Below are 24,474 nucleotides of genomic sequence, written 5' to 3'. Positions count from 1 at the left end.
AAAGAAAAAGGAGAGAGAATAAAACAAGAAGGTCAAGAAAATAGATGCGATAAAAATATCTACAGTGAAAGAAGAAAGGCACGTACACCAGTTTTCTTTACATTCACGATATTAGTCGTATTCTTAATGTTTTGTGCCAGTATCAGTTCGAGAAGGAAGTCGCAGCAAAGGCACGCGTAAATTTACCACAGCTGGTTTTAGGCATATACAGCAACCACTTCTACTGAATTCAAAAACGCGCAGAGTTATGAATAGGTTTGTTATAGGTATTGGAAGTTTGCCATAAATACATCTGTGCACCAAATACCAATGCAATACTTGTTAAGTTTACAAACTGGCAACATTTTATGAATGCACAGTAGGCGCAAATCATTGGATGAGAAACTGCTTATTGTTATGGTTCTTATTGCCCGCATTCGAGCATGATGCAATAGAGCGTAATCAGTATGTAAGTATAGCGCTATGAAGAAATGCAGTAGCTAAATGGGCCTGGGACGTATCGAATATAAATCTTTAGGTCTTGCCGAATATACACTCGGCGTGACCTGTATCAATATCTGCATTTCTGATATATCACACGAAATAGCGTGTATCTTAAGATAAAAGATACACGTATAACAAAATCCACAAAGAGAGTCAGAGTCACTGAGGCAAGCAAGCTAGTGATCCAATACGATTGAGAAAATTGGATGTCCTGTGGCTAGCATTATCAATTAATAAAAATTTGCTATTTCCTTTAGTAACTTGGCGGAATGCTGCGACTGCAGAATGGAAATCAAGTCGGTGCTCATAGCACACCCTTTTGCTAGAAACATCGTGATTAATGGATTTTCTAGATATATCTTTTGAGCCAAGGTGCTTGTGTAATGCATTGCTTTTCCAGCTAGCAGTTCTACATACATATTGCGCAATGCGGGAACGTATATCTAGAGCAGCAATGCACATCGCTTGAGATTTCCACTACTTTGATTACACTTTACCAGTGCTGACCCAGTGATTGTTCTATACCCGCACAGACGCTCCGTAGTAGAGTTCGAAGCTTCAAAAGCGGGCGCTAAAAACGAGAGAAACGTTTTATTGCATGTACTTATTCTGCTAGCAGCTGTCGCACATCTGCTTTCGCGCCGGCACGCAGTTTGAAGTCGGGTGACCTAAAATACTATTTGCCAAATTATTATAGTTGAATAACAGGAGACAGAATAATATGGTCCCTATCGCAATTAGCGAGCAGCGCGAGGTGTATCCATGGGCACACAGAGCCTTTTTCGGTCTGCTATATCACTCCAGCCATTTATTTGCTACTTCAGACCGAGATTCATTTACGTTTCTCTTACTATATCTTTTGTAGTCACGGCCTTCGACAGAGCAACTTTTTCCTTATTTACCTTTGTACGGGTACTTTGGCATGATAAGAAAGCATGCTGAATAGTTCCTACGCTATTTACGGACGCTACAGACGACTAGTCATCGGCAAATTTCCTCCTATATGACACGGCCGTTTAAATGATCAGATACACTTACAGGGTCCGAAGAGTAGGGCTCAGCGCTTCGAAGTATCATGACTTCTCTGTTTCTTAATCTCGTTCTCTGTTGCTCAATATTGTTCCATAGCTGGTTTCCTCTCCATCATGTTGTTCCCTCACGCACCTCCGTTTAACACCGTTCCCTCTGCCGCTGTTCACACGCCTGGGAACATAATATCTACTGGTTCACTCTGTGACATAGTTACGCGTTTTCTATATGCTGTGAGTGAACGTATTTCAAAGGTAGCCAACGTTCCCCCGTGTTCTTCACCCACCGTCTCATATAAATGCGAAGGACGATTTGTCAAATGCGGGCCAGTGCAAAAATACCCCACACCGCTTGAGAGCATATACATTATGTAAGTCTCTAGCGAAGAGCTGAACGCGGCATGCTTTCTTAGATGTAACATTATCTGCTATTACATGATCTACCGTTTCTTAGTCTGACGAGTACAAAGTCAAGTGAAGTCAAAGCGTTTTGCGAGGCCACCATCGGCGGTGTGTACTGCTCCACGTCAAACTTTAACATTAACTCAATAATACGCGCACACTGAACATTGGTACAAACTCACCATGTCGTTGTCATGACGATGGCAGTGAAGTATGGACGTTTCATTTGAAATGGAATGGTGATATACCTCACCCAGTTCTCTCTTTCAACTTTCTGGTGTTTTTATGCCGTTGAGTGCCTTCATACCATATGGTACATTTGGTGTCCTTTACGACGTTTAGAAACGTTGGTATGCCATTAGAATACGAGCAACCTATTAAGTGTGCGACTTGTATATTACGCACTGAAGCTTAGTGTGGGACAGTTACGAACATGCGCAAACGAACCCGTAGCTAAATAACATGATTACCTGCTTTATGATTGGACCACATAAAGCAATGCACCATAAGAAGCGTAAAAGCGGTGTGGAAAAAGCGCTAATTGTTTAGCACACCTGCGTTGATCTGACGCAAATTTGGCAGGACCCATCGATTGTTGTGGAATAGCGATATAATACTTGGTCAAAAAGAAATCTTACTTGTTAATAGTGAAAATTTGAAAAGGGCGAGGTCTGCTGGCGGCAGATAAGAAAATTGCAAGTAACCACCTGCTAACTTGCAGCGGCCCTTGCTATAATGGGGAATTAACAAATGTACTGAAGTATCTTAAGACACATATGGCAAGTATCGCATCGGATACAATTAATTTGCTAGTATGTTGTATCTGTATCATGATAAATTTGCAGGGAATTGTGTGGACGACATCATTTACGAGATATGTGCTGTCAAACCTGCGGTAAAAGTGCACTGTCGTTCCACTTACTTTCATACCAAAACGTCGTTTTATGCATTGAAGCACAAAAGTAACCGGTACGCCAATGCCTTTCGTTCTAAGTGGATCCGCCTCGCGATCTCCTCGGCTAGAATTTGTGAACTCCAATATGTGCCACAAGATAATTAGTTAGCAACTTAATTAGTGAATATTTGCTAATTAGTCGATTAAGCGTTTCAATTTTTCGTGTAAGTAATGTCCACCTCTTCGAGTAGACGAGCTCATGGACCAGAATTGTGCTATCTGCCACACGCAATATTTTTTTTTAATTGGAAGTGTTCGCTGAAACAACGGCCCGTACGTATACTGCTTAATTCTGGATGCGTTATGTTACGCAGAGCGGTTCTTGTTTGTAGAAAGTGAAGAAAAAGGGAGTAACCGTAAGGCGCCTTTACCCGTCTCTCCATGGCAAAACCACTTCACTACATGGTGCCGCAGACGTATCGGGCAGCGGAATTAAGAAAAGTTGGGAGAGGGACGTGGTGGAAGCATGCAGGCGTGCGCCTAAGTGGAGAGAGCCCCTGGCTCTGAAAGGCTTTTTGGACGGTGTGCAGAGGTCACCTCTTTCTCCGAACTTTTCGAGCAACGGCGACGCAACAACAGGTAGCCGGCTTTACAGGCTACGGAAATGAGTTGCGGTGAGGCGTGCGCAGTGGCTTCGTTTCTCGGCGTCGTATACGTCGCCCATTCAAACAAACACTTCTCACATTGCGCGGGTGCTCAACTCTAAAACGAAACTATACGACATCGCCAGGTTCTAAGGCTATACAGGCACCAGAAGTATACGCGCACCGAGCAGTCAGTCAAAAAACTGGACTCACCAGTGCGTGCTGTTCGACCGCACGGATGCGTTAAGCTTATACATACGCGTATATACGTCGAGCGAAACACTACAGCTTCCGGTATATACGCAATCGCAGACATAGCGGGCGAGCACCGCAGACAAGATAAACGAAAGGACACCCCCTGCCGAGCTGAACGCCACGTCGGGGTCAGCTGTATACAGCCCGCGCACCAGCGTCTCCGGTATGCGTATACACGCGCAAGGGGCGCAGCGAAGGGTCCCCCCCCCCCCCTATTTACCGCGGCGACCATTAAATACGCCTTCGTCGACTTCAATTAGCAAATAATGCCGGTACAGCCGCGAAGAGACGCGCGACAACGGCGAGGAACAAGCGAGGACTTAATTACAGATCGAAATCAGACTCCAGCGCAACGCGCGGTCGTCAATCTCTGCGGTTCCCGGCGAGCATGCTGTGTATACGCGCGGCAGAGAGGAGGGACGCCGGCGCCGCACCGTTTTGTCCGGTCCCCACGGCACTTTTCCGCGAACGCCATTAATTAGAATCGGCAGCACGCAGCACGTGTATGTACACGCCATATAGGAACACGCCGTGCCCGCGGACAAGCAAGCGGCCGGGCCCGACCGCGTATATGTGAAGTCTATATAGTGCTATGGCTGTACGTCCCACGCCTTGTGCCGTTCATTGTCGCCGGCGTTGCGCGGGGCCTCCCAGCGCATGACGGCAATTCGAGTTCTTGTTGCCTCCGTGTATATGCTGCATGCGTGCCCCCCTCTGGCGAGCGGCGGACGCATACACGGAGGTGCCGTTACGTTTTGGGAGGTGATTAACGATCCCAGAGACCCCGCGACACCGCGTCGCACACGGACGCATTCGGGAGGGAAGCACCACATATCGTGTAGTTCGTCATGCAGGAAATATCCGGCCCCGCATCCTATGAACGTTTCGAGTCCGTATGCAGGACCCTGACGTCGCGTTTACCGCCATCCGCGTCCGCGCGCTTGTTGCGAGTGGTGGAGACGCAACAGTTGAGCGAGGTAGAAGCGAAGCATATACAAGAAGTGTGGTCGAAGACGCGTTGGCAGAAACTGCCACTATGTGGGCAGGCACGTGACACGACCGCCGGAATGCGATACAAATTTGACTGTATCGGGGAAGTTTTCACAAGGGATAGCTGTGACAGTCAACGAGAAACATCCACTTTATCAATCGCTAATTTATGTCTGTGACCTGACTCTTTGTACGTTTACGTAGCTTGACTTTATGTGTATCAATGTGACCTTCATGAGTATAGTCTGTGACCCTATCCTATGCGTCATCGCGCACGTTGTAAGTTCATTTTTTACGTGAAAAGGGCTAACTGACACCAATTATGCGAATCGGCATCTACCAACAATCTAGTATTTTTTAAAGATGTTACAGAGTCATCTAATTGATAATAAATCAAAACCAGGTTATACCAAGGTTAGGTTGATGAAATAGCCACTGGTGACAAATAGCATGGGTGTTCAGCTGACCGTGTGGAACACATATATGCCTTCAAACAAACTACTTTTAGTAGCCTACGCATTGTCTATACAAGACAACTAGACTGCTTTGCCTTATTAAAGACTAGTTTTCTTTTTCTGAGTATATATACAGGGTGTCCCACGTAACTTTAGTCAAACCTTAAACATATGCAAATGTCACGTAGCTGAACAGAACCAAGGTAATATTGTTTGCCGCCGCTTGGAGATAATCAGATGAGTTTTTTTTCTATCCGCCGAATTACATAATTAGTTTTCATTAATTGACCAACTTTTTCAAATATTATAATTAGATTATAAGTGTCAATGAGAAAATTGTGGAGCAACACGAGAAACTCCCGATACAGCTTTCTGTTGCTCAGTACGTACTGCATAAAAGTGTTTTCCGAGCGTAGAAGGAGCCCGCGAATACATGCAAAGTGACTCGAGCGGCCAGTCGCGGGGCAATTTTGCCCGTACTCGCAGGCTTCTTTCACGCTCGGAAAAACACTTTTATGTAGCATGTATAGAACAACAGAAGGCTCTACCGGGAGTTTTTCGTGTTGCTCTACAATTTACTTATTGACACTTTTAATCTAATTATAACATTTGAGAAGTTGATTAATTAATTGACTAATTATGTAATCAGAAGAATAAAAAAAATCATCTGAGTATCTCCAAGCGGCGTAACACAACATTACCTTGGTTCCGTTCAGATACGTGACATTGGCATATTTTTTGTTTGTCTATAGTTATGTCGGACACTCTTTATAGAGACTGCCCATTGACTATATTTCCTTAGCTACGCTTATCATTGTCCATAAACACCCAAACGACTTGTTTGCAGTGCCTTTTAGGCGGAAGTCTGCACTAAGTATGTATAAGGCAATAAGTTGCCAGACATTCTACAGACTTTACAGGAAGACATCTGAAGAATTTTTATTGGCTGACGAAGTAAATTTACCTGCGGGAGGGTGGCTTCACCGTAATCTAGCTTCTCTGTGTCAAGGCATTAAGGAGACGGGAGACAGATGGGAAACGTGTTGCGTAAGCACGCCGCCGATGATACGAAATCAGATTTTGTTTTTGGCTCTCGTAAACTGCTCAATATACGTTGCTTCTTTTTTGGCGGCCAATCTTTTATCCCGCGTGCCGGCCATGGCATCACCGAATCCCATAACCTTGCGTCAGACGTTGGGGTGTAAAGAGACCACATTAACGAGCATTCCATTCAGCGAGACACTGACCTCGGTCACGCGATTAGCGTGCTATTAGGGCAATGTTCCGCTCTCTCTATGTTTTATTTTTCCGCCGCCGCTGCAGTTTCATCGTCACGTCTTAGAAAGAGAAGGAGAGAGATACTATTCTTTATGAGAAAAGAAGCACAAACACGCATTGTCATGTCCCAGGGCGCCACAGAGCACTTACTTTGAAGTTCGTCCCTGTTTTATTGGCCATGTGACCTCGGTATAATGATCGTCGAGTAATTTTCCGGTGGCCGCATTTCTCCTCAATCTAGCCAAGTCGGTAACAAATACAGTCTAACTCTGTTGCATCCTTGCTTAATCGAACTGATTTAATTATAGTTTTCTTTCTTTTCTTCTTTCTTTCTTTCTTTCTTTCTTTCTTTCTTTCTTTCTTCCTTTTTTTTTTCTTTTTAACCGCGTAACCAAGCGGTAAACAGCTCTGCTCCACCAACTTGTTGTAAGTTCCTAATAAACATCCCAACAGACCCTTTGAAAGACCTAAAGCTGGCTCTCTCGCACAGCTGTATGTCGTAAATATGGCGGCGACGCTCATCGATAAAACTGCAGCCATATACGTGTCGCCCACTGCACGCTAAACAGCTATATCATCTACAACCATATTGCTCAAAGAAACTCGCACGAGCATAACGTATATTCTACGCTTTTTAAGTTGTACAATAGAATGACCGCCATATTCGGCGTCGCAGGAAAGCCACCTTGCCGTTTATTTGTCGATCTGTCCATGTCCATGTCGTTTAAGTTATTAACACTACGCCTAGAGAATGAAAACCGTTGCAGTGGAGGCCTCCACATTAACTTTTACTGGAAGTTAGATCCAAAGTCCCAGGACTCTGTAAGCTTCAATCTCCGCGTAAGCTTCAGTTTTGTTGGCAGAGTTTCGCGTCCTTGACAGCTATTTGTTGCGGCCGCCTCAAAAACAGCTGAAAGACTGGATTTGATTTCCCCCTAATAATGTCGCGTATACTATGGGCGATTGGCCAAGAGTCGGCTAGAATTACAAAAAGACAGTCGCTGTTTAGAAAACAAAGGAAATGTGGCTCTGTAGGGCTTAAGGGAGGAGATCAATAGGAGTTGAAGAGCTGCATGTGGTACGATCTCTTCTTCCCAACGTCGCACCTGTGTTATTATCTGCTAAGCAGTGCAAGGAAGATGACGATGATTCAAAGCTATGCTTACTGCCAGGACCATAATCGTTTTTTTTTTTTCTTGCCTGATATTCAACGGAGCACGTCCTTTGCTTACATTCATGTCACGCGCACAGAAAGGAGGGATATACGGCAGCAATTATGGCGAAGAAACTAGAAAACACTCCGGCTGGGTTGGCCTCTCGGCGTTCTTGAGAGAGCAGGAAAATTACCGTTGAAGCAAACTGCAGTGACACTGACAAAAGCGCTTCAGGAGGGGAGAAGGCATGATCAGCGACCCGAAGGGGCCACGTGCAAGGCGACGGAAATTGGGTATCAGAAGAAACACAGGAAAAGGAGAAACGATATAAACAAAACAGAAAAACAAGTGGTCTCCCGCGCGTGCGCGCGCGAAGCAAGAATAGCGGGCAAAGTGAAGCGGCGAAGGGCGTGTGTTTGGTAGGGAGGGAGCTAAGACGAGAAGGATGCCCAGCCCGCTTAGGTTGAAAAGTCGGGCGTTGTTCCGCATCATCCACACGCGAGCCGCCGACACAAACTTCGCTAGAGAGAGAGAGAGAGAGAAGGAAACAAGAGGGAGATGAAGTTGAGCGCTCGAAGGGAGAGACGAAAAGGAAGGGAAAGGAAGATGAAGGCCGGCGAGGGAAGCCGAAGAGCCTGCGCTGGCGAGGCGCTCGGCAGAGGAAGAAGAAATACGCGCTCTGCCTGCGATACGACGTAGCGAGAAGGAGTGGAGAGGAGATAAGAGCGGGCGCCGAGGCTGAGGAGAAGCCCAGTCCAGCCCCGGAGGCCGATTTCTTCCCTGCCGGGCTAGATCGGAGAGGGGAGCAGGGCTTCTCCGTGAGGAGTACGAGTACTAGGAGAAGGAGGAAGGAGCTCGAAAAACGGGCAAAGCGAGACGGAGGGCTCGTTTCTCTCCCCACCCAATTCTCTCTCCCCCTCGCCGGCGGCCGCTGCAAACTTGTGCGCGCCGCACGGCCAACAAACCGGCGGCTGCTGTCGCGGCGAGCAAGCTGTTTCTGCTGCACGAGCCGTTCACTCGCGGCGGCTTTCCTGGCAGCGCGTGCTTCCCCGAGTCCACAGCGTACTCCAGGGAGCGATCGGCTGGATTACACACACCTCCTCCGTCGTTCCCACCAGGAACGCTGTCAGCGGTCTTATTCTTGTGCAACCACAGTGCTTTGAGCTTCCCTTTTTTTTCTTCTTTCTTTTGATTCTCCGCGGTTTCCTGGATCCGTCCGTGTTGACCCCGTGTTGTTGGTGCTGGTGTTTTTTTTTTGTGACTTGGGGGCTGGAGGCCCGCATCGTCGTCAAGCGCCGGCGTGCCCTGAAGAGAGGATTGTGTGCAGGGCTCCGGAAAGGTAAGAAAGCAATCATGCCCTTCCTTTGCGAGCAGGCATCGGGTGAAGGCGTGTTTCGGGTGGGGACGGGCGGTCGGTCGCTCACGAGCGTTGCTCGCTGGCCTCCCTCACGTGGTGGTGGACCCGGCGGCGCCCCGCGAACAGCAGGGGGCAGCGACCCGCCCGCGTCGTCTTGCGCGCGTCTCGGCCCGGATCTAGCGCAGCTGCTGTCACTGTCCCGGACAGCTGCCAACAAAATGTGGCCACTGACAGTGGCACTGTCAAGCCTCGCTACACAAAGCGCAAAAAAGCGATACGAGGAGTCCTTTTCGCGATATAAGGATTACTTTTTTTACTACTCCTTGAGAGATTGCGCTCGCGACCCTTGCAGTTTGCGGATGCGGAGGCTGTCGCGTCAGTCTCCGTGACTTCGCGTGCGGTGTTGCGGAAGGAGACAGCATTTCGAAAGCTTTGACGGTTTGCTTCCCTTCCTTTCCACGAATCCTTATTGAGAAACTAAAACGGGACAAATTACCATTACGAGAAGCCAACTCGACACCCTGGTGCTTGTGGGGTTTACCGATATGCTATGTTTATATAAAAAAAGACCGTTTCGAGAACAACGTCTAGCTCACTTTCCTTTTGTTGAAAGTTTGGAGCACAGTAACTATTAACTAATGTCAAGTTAGCTGCCCCTACAGATACGCGTACTGTTTCGCAATTGCTCCATCCTGCTTGTAGACGTGTTTTTCGTTCGTGCAAGATATGCAAGCATATCTCGGCTCGCACTTGTGTCGTTACAAGCGAACGGCATCCGTTCCAGCCCGTGTTATGTAGCGCCCCGCCCTCGTCGAGCATGTGCGGCGTGCCTTGTTTTTGTTTACTTCCGCACAATTGGCCCATGACGCGCGAAGGCATGACGTAACGGAGAGAGGATGCACATTTATCTCGAGCCAGTCAAAACGCGAGACGAAAACTCCCTCGCCTCAGCTCGGCATTCGCTGGTTCGCTGAGGTCACGTGACCACGTCGTTTGATCTCGCTTTGGCCTATGTGGGCGCAGCAGGCCCCGGTTGATCGATAAAAATTCACCGGCGTACCTAGCCACTTCGATGGCTCAAAGTTCGCCTGACGTGCGAATAATTGGCGTGGCGCTTGGTCGTGCGTTTCGCAGGTTGTGTCCGAATCCTCCCCCTCGGGGCGAGCGGTGGCCGAAATCTGCGGCAAGTAGTAGCTTCGCTCACTTGGCAGATAAGCGGCGGCACTTGGCTACCAAAACGCTACATCGTGTTTGCGTTCCCGCTGCTTTGCCTGCTCCGTCGTGTGCCAAAGTTGGCAAACCGTCGGCAGTACACGGTACCTGCCAAGATTTGAACGTGCAGCGACCGCAATATCTCGGTTTCGGGAGCTAGCCCGAGCGAACTTTGGCTTCACTGCAGTGGAGCCAAAGTTACAATCGGAGTTGTAAGGCAACTGCTGTTGCCAAGAAAACACGATGATAATAAACATGATGACAATCATATCTGCGCACTTCGAGAACGGCCAGACGTATACTCCTTGACCACAGAGTTTCCCGGAAACATTACAGGCGTTGCAATCGTTCAGCTTCCACAGGAATGACGAGTAATGCATGGACTTGGTCTAAGCTTCATGCCTGTGGCATCAGCCATCCTCGTGGCTTCATTTATTACGCTTCATTTTCCAAAATTTCCACGCACTCATGGTTTTCTAAACGCTGCAAGGCGACGATTCCCCGTGCACATGCGTAATCGCGGCGAATCGTTGAATTTGTGAAGCGGCAGCTCGTTGAAAAAGATCAGCTTGCGAAGTCACAAATCCTTTCCAAGCAGCAAGCACGATTAAGTTTGCCCAAATCCACTCGCTACTCATCGTTCCCGCAGCCGTTAGTTGCGCGAGCTCCCGTAGACACTATAGCGCCGTAGTTCCCTCGAATCAGTTTTGCAGGAAACTCCCCCTTAAATGTTGTTAACACTAAATTCCGCTAAAAGTTGCATTCTGAGTGATGTACAGACGCTCCGCGAGAAAATGCAGCACGATGGTGCAGTGCAGGCCACCCATCGGCCAGTCTCCAAAGGTCCGGCATCGCACGCGCAAGGACGTTCGCCCGCAGCGACCACGACGCGCGCACCGGCCGACGCGGTCTACCGTGTGCCGGCGCCCAGTCGCACGCTAATGCATTCAAGGAGAAAAAAAAAAAGAAAAAGAGCGAAGCTGTGCGCGATCACGCCACCCTTTCCGCGAAAGCGGTTACGTGCCGCTGCTGCTGCCGCCGTTGTGAAGCGAAGCAGTCACTCTTCGCAAGCCGGCTGAAAGAGGCAGCTGGTCCGTGCGGGCTCTCCAGACGCCGCCGGTCTTTGTGACGAGCACGCACATTCGCTGGCCGCCGCCCCCGCCCAGCGCGCGACGCGGCGTCACTCCCCTTTCCCGGTGGCGGTGGCTGCTACACCTGGTCCCATCAATGCTGTGCAGCGGAACAAACGATACAGGACGCACTCAAATCGACGCCATGCCTAACCCTGGCACGCTTCAAGCGCCTGTCTGCTTCTCGTGCCGAGGGTTTCTTCTTGTTGGGGCCCCTTGAAATGTGCAAGCTTACCGCGTTCTCCTCTCAAAGTATTCCAAGTTTGCTCGTTACGTACAATGTTTGTTAAAGTTTATATGCTATAATTATGTGTGTCTTCATTTTTGGGGTTAAGTCCAACGGCAGCTGTACATAAGGTAGGCATTTAATAAAATATTTGTTTGCCAATTTAATAAATATAAGCGGCGATCACTGTTGGCACACTAATGATGTGTTAAAGCGGGCCACACCGTGGGTCATTATAGTTGAGTTGGGTTGCACGCATCAGCATCTATGCGCACGAGTTAAGAAGCTTAAGGTCAAATTTGTTGTTCAAACGTATTTTTGCAATCCTCGTATTCACTATAAATGGCCATCAGAGTTTGACGGGGTAGAAGTATTTGCTGGCACCTAAGAATTGGGCCATGAATCCCGGCTCACTATCCGCGGTGGAGCGCAACGTTTTGAATGCGTTCCAGTCCTACATAACGAGAGATAGCCACGGCCGTTGCAATTCGTTCCCATAATCTGGTGAACAGATATCACGCGCTGATCATGCAACCAACGACGCAGTCCCGTGCTTCTCATATCGTGTATTGCTCCCCGAGACTATTCCGCGAGGGCGTGTCAGCTCGAATGGCAGGACCCGTATCATCGGCTGCACTGCAGGGACCTGACCTGCTGGTGAGACGAAACATACTTTTGATGCGGAGCAGACGAAGCGCTCTGCTGTTGCTGCGGTTGCTGCAAATGTGTTATCGCGCCAAGTAGTCCGGCAGCGTCTGACAGTGCTTTTGGTTGCTCGGAACAGACGATGAATCGACGCAGCTTCCACGTGCGACGGTTTCGCGTTTCCCCATGCGCGAAAGGGAAAAGCTGCAATATAAGTAAACCTTTACAATCAGTGGTGCGTTTTATCTTATTCAACTGTTGTTAATAAGGTGTTTATGTTTTATCTTCCCCAACCTAAGCAAACGTGGATGAAAACACGGGACTCTTTTCAGAAGCGCTCTCTCTTGCGCGCGCTTGCCTCCGCAGCTTTCCCTTCATAGTCGCAGAAAGTTGTCCCCAGAGAACGCGCGTCGATTCCAGGAATCGACGGCGGGCGCTCGCCGACTGCATTTCCTATCCTATTCATCGTGTCCCGCCTCGCCGATGCAGCTGCGTCGCCGGTGAATGCGAATGTAAATGGCGTCACCGCCTCCGCCACAAAAGACAAACCGTAAAGCTGCCCGGTAGGACGCCATCTATATAGCGCGCAAAAAGAAAACGTGCAGCTCATTCTTGCAGCGATGAAACCTTTTGAGCTCTTAATGTTGCACACCTTTATCGTTCGTTAAATAAAGCCCCTCCCCTCAAGATGATCTTATGAGTCGATCAATGCTATCGTGAAACAATTGCACAATAGACCACTGTCGGAGGAGCTATTGCTAGGCGCATGGCCACAGAGTTGGCAGACGATAGAGACAATGCGTGCTCTTTCACGTTTCTTGGGCGACACGGGCCTGGACTCACGCTTGTGATGACATTTATGCAATGTGTCCTTCACCTCGTTCCTCTCATTATCATCCCCCATTGTGACCCTTTTTCGTCCCCTCTTCCCCTTCCTCTACGTAGAGTAGCAGGCCACATGCTCCATTTTCCGGCCGATCGACCTCTCTACATTTTCCAATCATTAAACTCTTCTTCTAATGTGTTTTTCACAATTCACTTCCGCGGCTGCAGCGGAGAATGACTACGTGTGAGCAAACGAAAGAAAAACGGGCAGCGCCACAGCCAAATGTTCGCAATAGCTTTCGAGTCGGACCGGCTGATTTATCTATACAAGTACTCCGTGCACGGTGTTGAAACTGACTACTTCTTCGCCCCACGATCTAGCAGCATTATTACGGCTTGCGGATAACGTACAGAAGAAATGTTATTCGCGAAGAAGGCTGGCAGGGATCCAGTACACTAACCGACTAGCGTATGTATGAGAGCACAAGTGCGGCTTAGCACCATAACCTACCCTGAGCAGCAATATTTAGCGAGTCAACCAGCATACAAATTGCTACTCAATGTTTTATCTGCGTGCGGCGATCGCAGTAACGTCTCTAAGCCTGAACGAACCTGGCAGAGGGAGCCCCTTTTACGCTTTGAACTGTGGTAGTTCCTAGGTAATTGTCTGCTGACCGAAGGAAAAACACGCCGATATTTCAAAACTAACAAGGGCACAGAGCACATGAGGTCCGAGCGCGAAGCAGTCACAGCTAGCCTGGCAAGCTATGGCTACCTATCAATAATAAAGATAAGGTTAATTTCTTATTCAGCTTACAGGCGTCTCGCTACGTGTTTCTTCTTGCTGTTAACAACGTTTAACAATAATGGTTTGTCTCGTAATCGATTGGCGGTCGGCCTCAAACACGCCAAAAGCAAAGTACTTAAGATGGCGTGATTCCCACCAACGGCTGTTCTTATAGTCAGGAAATGAGAAAAAGCGGGAACAAAACGCAACAACTTTGTGGCAAGCGGTTGCGCCACAGTCCCATTATGACACAACCGCAACTTGTATATAGCCAGAAACTAGTAATTTTCCGGCGGTTAAACCGATTATTCACATCAAAGACCATTCTCTGACAGCGCGTTAGGGTTTGCCAGCAATAACGTAACGCCACCTCGTCGCCCCTCCCGGTAAAAGCAAAGAAAAGAACCGCATGCCAATTTGTGCATTCTGCTGCCAAATGCGCCGTAACACCTCATTGCACACGAGTTACAGTGGTGTAAGCGGCCGCGTAAACGCCCTCAGTGAGCAGGCAAGCGTGTTATTGATTAGCCACGGAATATGCCAAAGACGGAAACCCGATCCGCGCCCTTGAGACGGCCATGATACTAGTCTCGCCTACAGCCGCCCGTCAGCAAAGCACTGGAGAGCGAGGCTGAACAGCTAGGAATGGGATAAACGGTCTCGCGCATTTGCGTTTACTTCCACGAACTCCCATCGGCATAAAACACCACCTCCCTTTTCAATATAGTTGTAAAAATTCGTCTCAGTTTCTGTTAACCCTTTGTTGCATCCAGTAATGTTTCTGTTGAAATTCATTTTGCATGTCGCACGTGACCTACGTGCAAATGAATTCCGATCCTACCGCTTTCTTTCATCGGTATCTAACGAAAACACACACACCTACAACACCCGGAACATATGTTATAATAAGGAAAAAATACGTACGAACTACGGCACCCAGAAACTTAGCTACAGAATTTCCAGTTTTTTAAAACGATCACCATCCTGCTGTAAACATTATCTAGGAAAGTAAATCATTCAAAGCGTTCAAAGATAGCATCACTATGTATCTGTTGTCACTGCAGGCATGACCACTCCTTTTGTTTGTGTTTTTTGTTGTTTCTTACAGTATTTTTCCAGTTGCACGTAAATGTTCAATATGAAATAACTGCACTTTCAATGTTAACCAACCACTCTGCATTTCCATCTCGTTTAGTGTTTATTTTATGCGCTGAATGTTTTGTGCTCTCGAATGGGAGCAAGAAGGGCGCAGACTCCTTGTCAGGCATCCACTTGCCTGAATAAACTCTTTGAACTTTGCAAGAATTTTTATGCAGCGAGCGCCACAGAAGTTACTTTTATAGTTGACTTTCAAGCATGCAGGTGTTCGCTGAGCCGTCCAACATAAGGCGCATGCCCACTGATTTCTCTTGAAGCATGCGTGAATTCGCAGCGACTTGCTGCCACAACCACCATGACAACAGCGCGCCTCAAACTTGGCAAGCGACACGCAGTTGCGCAACCACTGACAATGTACACCCTGCGGGGCATGCATATCCCGCAATGATTTTCACATCGTAGGATTCTATAATTAAACAACCGCCACGTAAGCGTGTAAGCGCAATTCTTGCACAGAAGCCGAACACAAAAGACGTGCGACGTACTACAACACAGCATGCCCCATATATTTGAAGAAATTATTATGCATTATCATTATTGGCGGGAGAAACTTCACAACCGAAGTTCGTGTCCCTCGAATGCACACAGACGGCTTCATTTCCCGTTTTCGACATCCAGGATAGATAAACCCGCGATTTCATCCTCGTCCAGTGTCATGTTCTATCGTTCACTCTCTTTCGGTGGTTGGCGACTTCGCGAATGCCCCATTTCGAGAGGGCAGGCCGACACCTCGCGCCGATTCGGTTGGCAAGCGCCGATCACTTTCAACGCGGCGAGCGGCCGCTTGCCCGAGCCGCAGCAACAGGTTTACCTCATCGTCGGATCGCAGGCACGCGGGCCGACAGAAGGATCCACGACTTAAAGAAGAAAGCTACAACAAACAAAAATTCGGCGAGTCCCGCGCTGTCGCACGCCCGGGCGTCGTCCTATACAGACGCGGAAGCGTCGCCATCGTCGGACCGTTGGCCGCTTTCCAACTTTCAGCTCGCTGGCGGTGGTACATTGTTGTCCTCCTTTTTTTTTCCTTTTCATTGCGTCGATGCGGGAGGCGGCCGGGTGGAGGGGTACGGCGCACTTTCTTTCCATTAGGCACCGCGCGGACCCCAATTAGGCGGCCGGCAGGCGCGCGTGCCGACAACGTGAGAGGCAATAACGTCTGCGGGACGCCGGCGGTCGCGGCAGTTCTGGCTGACCTTAATCGTCCCGCGCCGAGCCAGTTGATCACACGCGCGCACGCATACACGCGGGCTTCGAAAACGAAAATCAGAACACATTAGCGCCGCTTCGCCTGCGTCGGTATAGCGAGCAGCGCGTTCCCCCCGCGCGGCCCCACATGCACGTGCGAATCGCCACTTGCGTTTCGAACGCTCACAAGTCCACGCTAACTCCCAATCCGGCTATATAGCTGAGGCTTCCCCATAAGAGCACGCGTTCTTCTCCACCAATTAGGCAAGAAGGGTTGAAATCTGGGCCAGTTGGTACATACTTGAACGAAAAAACCAGTCAAAAACACAAAGGACAAGAGGAGAGGTTCACACCACAACGACCAGTCGTTGTGGTGTGAACCTCTCCTCTTGTCCTTTGTGTTTTTGACTGGTTTTTTCGTTCAATTAGGCAACTATAGTGGAAAATTCACGAACGAGATTTTCTCTGGTCAACCTCCCTGCCTCCCTCCCTCTCTCTCTCTCTCTCTCTCTCTCTCTCTTTCACGCACACACACACACACACAAACGAGACCACACGACAGAGAAACGTACCGACAAAATCCGTACGCACGTGACGCGTGAAATACGCGGACGATTTTGCCACCGCCTATATGTGATGCCCCATATGCCATGCTATAGATTCACGTTCACACGAACCTGACAAAATCGGAGCGACCCGGCTCGTCGAGTCAGTCACCGGATTCGTGAAAAGGCTTGTGGGTCGGGACTATAAAGCACGTCGTGGCGAATCAGATCAGTCAGCTTGCGATGTGTGTGCATGAATCGACTCGCTCGAATCGCTTCGCGAACCGCTCGTAACCAGTGGAGGGTCGGTCTCGGTCAGGCCGACTTCTGGCTCCATCCGCCCAAGCGTCTATAGTTTACGCAACCGATAAGCTTCTTTTCCCCTTTAATGCGTGTGTAGCTGTCGCTACGACACCTCGATTCCCACCGCGTGGAGCCGTTACAACGAACTATAAGTCGAGACGGAGCGTTATTTCGCGTGAACGAGAGGTATGCCAGTTGAGAAGAGGCCGTAGAAAGCGGTCGTCATCACATTGGCGTCGCCTTAGAAACTTTCGGTACACCCCAATCTTTAGCAAAACTACAAAAATGGAAATGCGAAGATAGCGCTGCTTCCACGCGTATCATTAAAAACAATGGCGCTCACGCGCTCCGGCAAGTCCAAAAACAAAAGAAAAAAACAAGGGGGGGGGGGGGGGTAACGAGTGCATGGCCTTGCGCTGTTATCAGGGCTGACAGAAACTGTATGCGTCCCTTGTAATCGCTGCGGTGTACCATTCAAGTAGCGAGATAAATGTATTTACCAATTTCCGGATAAACATATGCTGATTGCGACAAAACGCCCAGTTTTATCTGTGCTTGACGAACACACACGCGCAAACACACGCACACTTACCACACGCATAAGACATGCTAAATGTGGCCTTGCTTGTCACGCAGTAACCTTTAACCATACGGCACACGAACCATAAAAGGAGGCAATTAACGGCCAAAGGGAAACGCTCCATCATAAATGATGGGATTAGTCGAGCGTCAAGGCTCGGCAATCAGCACTTAAGTGTTTTGTCGAGAGGAGGCTGGCCAACCTGACATCACAAAGCAAAAAAAAAAGGGGTCTGAGCGGTAATTGCGTGCACAACGGACTTATCTCGTTCGCACACTCACTCACTCGTTTCCTCACACAGGCATTCACAGCACTAAGACGAGCGTTAACTGCGCTCCCACCCGAAAGTGTGCGAACTATTCGTCGCTCAGTAAAACCGCCTTCAAACAATAGCCCCATGTATAGTACAAAATACACGGTCAGGACCAAAACGATCAACAACGCATTACCCATAAAGGTAGCTCAGTTTACGATTCAGCATGGACTCTGTATCGCCGTTCGCAAGTCACTAATCAAGATGGACACTTAAAGAACACGGTTACGTAATGTGCCCCTCCCAGTTCAAGCGTCCTTTTTAAAAGTGCGTCGTGCACCAGCAGCGCACGCGCTCCGCTGCGGCGGCCCTCATAACGCTGCAGGGTCAGGCCGAGCGCGACTTCGCGCGCAATTTATGTGTGCCCGCGCAGTCACGCGTGTGCAATCAAGACTCGCAAAAGAAGCGCAGAGGGAAGAAGCGGCCGCACGACGCTCTTGCGGTCGACGAAACCATAAATCTACGCGCGCGCGGCCGACTGACGAGCGAGCGACGCCGTCGCGTCCCGCACCGCCAACGGCTTCCGGGACGGCGGCAGCCTGTTGGCCAGGCCGCGCTTTGCAGCCGCGCAAGAAGGCAACAACGGGCGAAGATGCAACCTCGAGAGAGAGAGGGGACGCTGCAGCGCGGCAGAGTCGCGCGATGCGAGAGATTGCTCTATAGAGATAGCCCCGGCGTGGCTGGGCTGTCCAAGCCGCATTCTAATGCCATGCAAATCTCGCCCGTATAGCTGCGGCTCACGCAGCAGCAGGCGGGCAGGCGCAGCCGGTGAGCTATGGCAGCGCCTCCCCTTCGTACTTGGCCTCGGCGAGTCAAGGCCTCGGCCGCCGACTCTCGCTTAGGCAGGAAGTATGGAAGTGTGGCCGCAGTGGGGGCGCGAATGTGGGTTAGGCAGGCACGCAGCGCTCCTATGCGCGCGTTTTACGGCTGCCCTCTCTCGGACCGTTTCGCGCCTGCGTTAAGGAGTGCCACCCGTGGGCCGCCCTTTTCGTGAATGCGATAGCAGTGCGCGGGGCCAACTATGTATCGTGCTCGTTAGGGAGTCTCACCTCCTTGGCACTTCCTCCCGCAACAGGAGTTAATGACGACTGTGGTGGTCACACATCGTCCCTTCTCGCCCTTTGGCTGCCCGGAACACAAACTGCTGGAATTAAGGGCAGATATTGCTTACATTAGATGCTTTATGATTGCTATAAACGTTGAGAAATTCCAGGAATAGCAATGATTTCCCCTAGAGTGACGACGAAGGTTGCGTTTAAAAAATCATTTATTATAATCATCGACAAACATTATCTTACGCGTGCTTCGTTCATCACAGAGATCTATCTTTCTACAAAACGGAGCGGCTATCGCAGTAATCAGTCTAGGAAACGAGCACGAACTAATGTTACTTGTATGTTGTAACCTGTTTCTGTTAAAGTACTTTTTGTACAAATAAAACTTCACTTTAAACATGTTCCCTTTGTGTAAAAAAAAATAAGAATAAAAAAGGAACGCACGCAATTTTTTTTTTTTTTCTAGCCTCGCAATAACGTTTGTGCTTCGTTAGCCGCAAAGGTCACACGGCGAAACCTCGCGTCGCCATTCCGAGGGGACAAGCACCGGAGCATGGTTTCCTAACAGAAGCATTTGAACCACTCAATGCGGGACAATCCACGAATATTTCCTTACGAGGAAATGGAAGACTGGCAAGCTTTGCGATTCTATTTGAGCTCCGCCTGTCTCAAAACTAGTTTTCCTTTCTCTTTCCGTTTTAGGCCTATATACGCAACTCGTGCGCCTTAAGCGAAAGCCACCCAACGATACCACATAGCCAGTCCTCCCTCGCACGGCGCCTCGTGTTTTGTTGGCACGTGTTCAAGCGTGGCTTTCCGTTCCTGCCATTACGTTTGACGCATTGTTTCGTTCGCTCGTGCCTCTTCGCGAGCATTCGTGTATACGCTTCCCTGCCAAGCTGGATAAATGGGGTGCCGCTGCCGTGACCCCTGCGACGTCCACTTAGGCATCCGCAAACTGTCAATGTCTATTTCTTCCTCTTACGCAGCAGACCACGCGCGCACCCAGTTAACAACTGCCGGTTTGTTGGCAATCGTGCCTGAACGTCGAGAGAGAGAGAGAGAGACTGCTCGCAAGGAAATGTTTAATAGATGCGCGTTAAAGCAAGAACTACGTGCAGAAACTCAGGCGAAAAAACTTTAGTCGTCGAGTCCCTCGAAGAAAAGTCCTGAGCGGCACCCAAAAAAGAAAAAAAATTATGGGGTTTTACGTGCCAAAACCAGTTTCAGATTATGAGGCACGCCGTAGTGGAGGACTCCGGAAATTTCGACCACCTGGGGTTCTTTAACGCGAACCTAAATCTAAGCACACGGGTGTTTTCGCATTTCGCCCCTATCGAAATGCGGCCGCCGTGGCCGGGATTCGATCCCGCGACCTCCGTGCTCAGCAGCCCAACACCATAGCCACTGAGCAACCACGACGGGCTGGCACCCGAAAAGCCGTAAACTCGCCGCGCGGTAAGTGGGACCACAATGACACGACAATGACTACGACGATCATACGAAATGGCGGCACGATGGCTCTTACTTCGTGGAATCTGGATTTTTGTTGTTATTAATTTTCAAGACTGGGGACAAATAGGTAGCACGCGCGTGGTACCTGCTACAAACGCCACGAATACGGGCTGAAGTCATCTTGGCAGCTTTCGCTGTAAAAAGATAGAACTGCATAAACGAAAGGGGGAAAAAAAAAAGAAGACGGTTGCCAGGGTCACTCGTGTCGTTGTGTTCCTTCGCGGAGGACATGAGCAGGCGACTGCGCGCTGACCGCTGATGGTGTGCGTATGGCGGAATGGAAAACATCGCCGTTCGTAACGGTCGGTAACGATCTTTTGTGTTGCGAGCAGGCGAGCGAGCGAGGCGAGGCGAACGTGCCGCTCCCAGCGTTGTCGTCAGAGGCGATCTTTGAGCCCCTCTCCGGCAGCGGTGACCCTTCGCTGCTGGCCGTTAGGCCCGCGCAAGGACGCAGTCGCGTATCGCAAAGAACTGGCAACGCCGTTCCGCGGCCGCTATCGCGCGCGCACTCCCGGCTGGGCGCTTATCGCATGCGCACTTACTTGGCTCTTTCGCTCGCTCGCGCAGAGAGAGATATATATGTGAAAGTGGTACGCAACTGCTGCAGCGATAAGCACATTACATAGCGGTACGCCCCCTCCCCCCCCCCCCCCCCCTGGAGGGATAGGTGCCACATGTGTAGCATCGGACAGAGCCTAGCTGCTCGCACTTCGCGATCCTGCATAGAGAGCTTCGTCGTTATCTTGGGACTGCGAAAGGTGCGCAGTAGCCTTCGAGCAGAGAAAGACGACAAAGCACGAACGGCCCAGCTTGAGAGACAGAGAGAGAGAATAAACGTTTATTGTAGTAGAGGTTGTTAGGTTATGGTGGATGGAGCCCCTCTTCCAGGGCCCCACTGGTTACAGCGGCTCGCCGGGACTGGTCAAGGGTCGCCACTTGGCTTCCCAATTCCACTTACGCGAGCCGCGTTTCCCACGACCAGTTTATTGAGAGTGTTGTCCAGCAGCGGCGAGATGGCAGCCGCCGGGCATTACGTGCACTGATATATCATGTGTTCCAACGTCGGTGTTCCTTCGCAGGACGGGCACTTGTTGCTGTCTTTTCTCTGCGTGCATATTGTGTTGCCTGTATAAATGCGGGAAAGTGTTTGTTTGGAACACATCCGCCATGCAGAGGATGTGCTCCTCCAATACCTACAATCACTATTTTGCATAATTTTTGGAACGGTGAAATAGAAATAAACAAAGGATGTTACATTCGTGCTTGGTGATTTTTTTTTCTTTTATGGAACCGAAAACCTTCTCGAAACCTAAATATTTTCCTAATCGAACATGCTAATACGAGACTCGCATTTCACGCGCCAAAACAGGGAAGAGTTAAAAAGAAAAGGGGAGTGCAGGGGAGGGGAGGAGATACTTTTCCTAAGTGCCGTACTTTACAGTATTCTAGACGGCCAGACCCACACTGAGTCCCTTAGGCAGCGCCGCATCCACAACAGGAGCGCGGAGGACTCGGTCACGCTCGGCGGCCCCAGAGACTGCAGCGCTCGGAAGGAGGAACCCGCGAGTGACCCCGTATACACAGAAGAGGCGCTAAGCGTGGCCTTCGCGGCGCGTTGACGTCGGGGAAGCCGCTCAATGACCAACGGATTCGCACGTACTTACACGCACTGTGTGCTGTTTCCTCTCCGGAGCTGCCCGAGTACGTTTGCGCGTGCGCGTCTGACGGCTGTCGGAGATTTACGATGGCGTAACAAGGACGTAATGACGAGTGGAAGGGCTCGCGCGCTGGCTCCTTCCTCCAGAGGGGGATCGCGAGCAGTGGCTGTTTGGGCTGTTCTGCTCGGCACTTCGCTGCTGACCCAGTTTTTGCACGGGACACCAACAAGCGCCACTTGCAGCGTCCGTGGCGCCGGAGGAAGCAGAACATGCTCTGCGGTGTGGTGTGCTTGTCGGAGGGGCTTCATATATATATATACGCTTTCATGTCGCTGTGAAGGCGCTTTTTTTTTTCTTTTTGTCTTTCGCTCAAAAAAGCTGCTGGTTCTCATTAAAGTTCACTCTCACTCTCTCTCTCTCTCGTTGAAACATAATATCAATTAAATAAACTTTCCAAACGAAGAAAGCGTAGAGGGAGCGAGCGAGCGAGCGAGCGAGAGAGAGAGAGAGAGAGAGTAAGGCAGGGAGGTCAACCAGAGCTAAAGCCTCCGGTTTGCTATCCTGCACTAGGGGAAGGGAAAGGAGAAGTAAAGACGGAAAGAAGAGCGGCGACAAAAATAAACAGGAAAAATAAGGACGGCATCATTATAGTCTTTCTAATAGGCCACTGCCGCGTAAAAAGGTCAACTAAAGCGTAAATTCTTCTGTTGACTAACAGAGGCTGAGATGGTTTACCACTAATCTACGTTACCCTGCAGAAAATAGGAGAGAGAGAGAGAGAGAGAGAGAGAGAGAGAGAGAGAGAGAGAGAGAGAGATTTCTATAACAGCACGGAATACCAAGAGAACGAGGAGTAGATCTTCTCGTAAACACTCAAACATCATCTGCTACCAGTATGGGAGTTCGACACAGAGATTGACCTCATCGGAATGACCTGACCACACTTTAGCACCTGTAGTGCAGCCGTCACCATGAGCCCGCACAACCAACCACCATGCCTTATCCAGGCCAAAGCGCCATCCCTTCTGCAAATAAAGACTTTATTCATTCATTCATTTCTAGAGAATTCTGCGGTTGAGCAGGGTATCAGCTGTCACTACTTGTAGACCGCTTGCAGACAGCAAACGTCGCAACATTACAGTACACAAGGAAATGCTGAACAAAGGAATCGAAATTGGAGCCAACATGTCTCGTGTGTCTGAAAAAAAAAACGAAGGAAAAACTCGCCCGAAATTGGCAATGAGGTCGCATATTTCGATCTCCGCTTTCGTCGGTGCAGTTGGGCCGGGCTGATGACATCGAAAGACGCGGCGACAGTGGGGGGGGGGGGGGGGGGGGGATGAAACTGAGCCGAAACCGTCCGCCGCAGCTGCGGAATTCGCGCTTAATTTGCATCACGGTTCGCGTATCAAGGACGCGCCGCTGTTGCATGAATTCTTTTCCTTCTTTGTTTCCCTGCGAAGATGCCTGCAAAGGGATAAACAGCGCTTGCGTAAGACGAGGAGCTGTCGCGTTTTTGCTACAAACACGAAAGTCAATTGCTCTCGGAGGCGCGCTGCGTCTTGCATTGTGATGATAGCTTTGCGAATTTAACGTAACGAAAGTTGCATCAAAGGCGCCGAAAAATACTAAAACGTGCCATCGATATGAGCCGAAATCCGGCTCGATAATAGTACACGAGGTAATCGAGTGGACTATTCAACTGGGAATTAGTCACGGATCGTGCTGATGGCGCTGCTTTCCCGCTCAAATTTTCTTTGGCCCAACGAGATCCTTTCAACGGAGCGTGTGACCTACTGTCTATAACAGCACACAGTAGCCGTATGAGTATTTCACATGGCGCCGTTGGACATCCTCGAAACCGCTTCCGCGAGTTCTACACATATGCACTGTCTCGCTTCTATCGCGTATCAGAACCGAACAGTAGCAGCAACTTCATTTTGCGCCAGTCGCTTCACCTTGGTCGTGTAAGGGAAGCAACGCAAGTTCAACGAGGAACTAGACCAAGACATACGGCTCGTTATCTTATGCGGATTTCGTATCTATTCCTCGTTGGTCGTGCGCTGTTCCCGTTTCTGCATGGTGCAATACACAGCGCTACGGAGAAACATACGCTGTATGTTTCTGTGCCCTCCTCGTAGAACTCGCGCTGCTTTTCTTGTGCCGTCGGCACCACCGCCGAGATAACGTAACGACTCTATTCCAGTTGCTTTAATTTTCGGCCCTACGTCAGAGGTCCGAGCTGCAGCACCGCCTACGTCGTTATCGGCCGCGGACGATGAGAGAGAGGAATGGAAAGGCGGAAGAGGAATCGTTACACTACGTCGGCGCACATTTCCGGTGTTCCTTGACCGTCTGGCCTCCGCGAACTGGCAAGGGGTTGCCGGTCGTCATCC

The 24,474-nt window shown here is 49.7% G+C and overlaps 1 protein-coding gene and 1 long non-coding RNA gene across 4 annotated transcripts in view; one reads left to right on the top strand and one right to left on the bottom strand.

The window, feature by feature from the left end:
* Window positions 1-24,474, bottom strand: part of LOC135917778 (uncharacterized) — a 230,071-nt gene that overhangs the window by 118,546 nt on the left and 87,051 nt on the right. The gene's annotated exons all lie outside the window — the stretch shown is intronic.
* Window positions 8,536-24,474, top strand: part of LOC135917774 (semaphorin-5A-like) — a 171,314-nt gene continuing 155,375 nt past the window's right edge. For both annotated transcript variants that reach the window (XM_065451369.1, XM_065451370.1), the window contains exon 1: window positions 8,536-8,923. The gene's annotated coding sequence lies outside the window, so the exon portion shown is untranslated. The remainder of the gene's footprint in view (window positions 8,924-24,474) is intronic.

The sequence above is a fragment of the Dermacentor albipictus genome, chromosome 4 (genome assembly GCF_038994185.2).
Source record: "Dermacentor albipictus isolate Rhodes 1998 colony chromosome 4, USDA_Dalb.pri_finalv2, whole genome shotgun sequence".
Taxonomy (NCBI): Eukaryota; Metazoa; Arthropoda; class Arachnida; order Ixodida; family Ixodidae; genus Dermacentor; species Dermacentor albipictus.
Note: the sequence above shows the minus strand (reverse complement) of the source record. Positions and strands in the feature narration are given on the sequence as shown.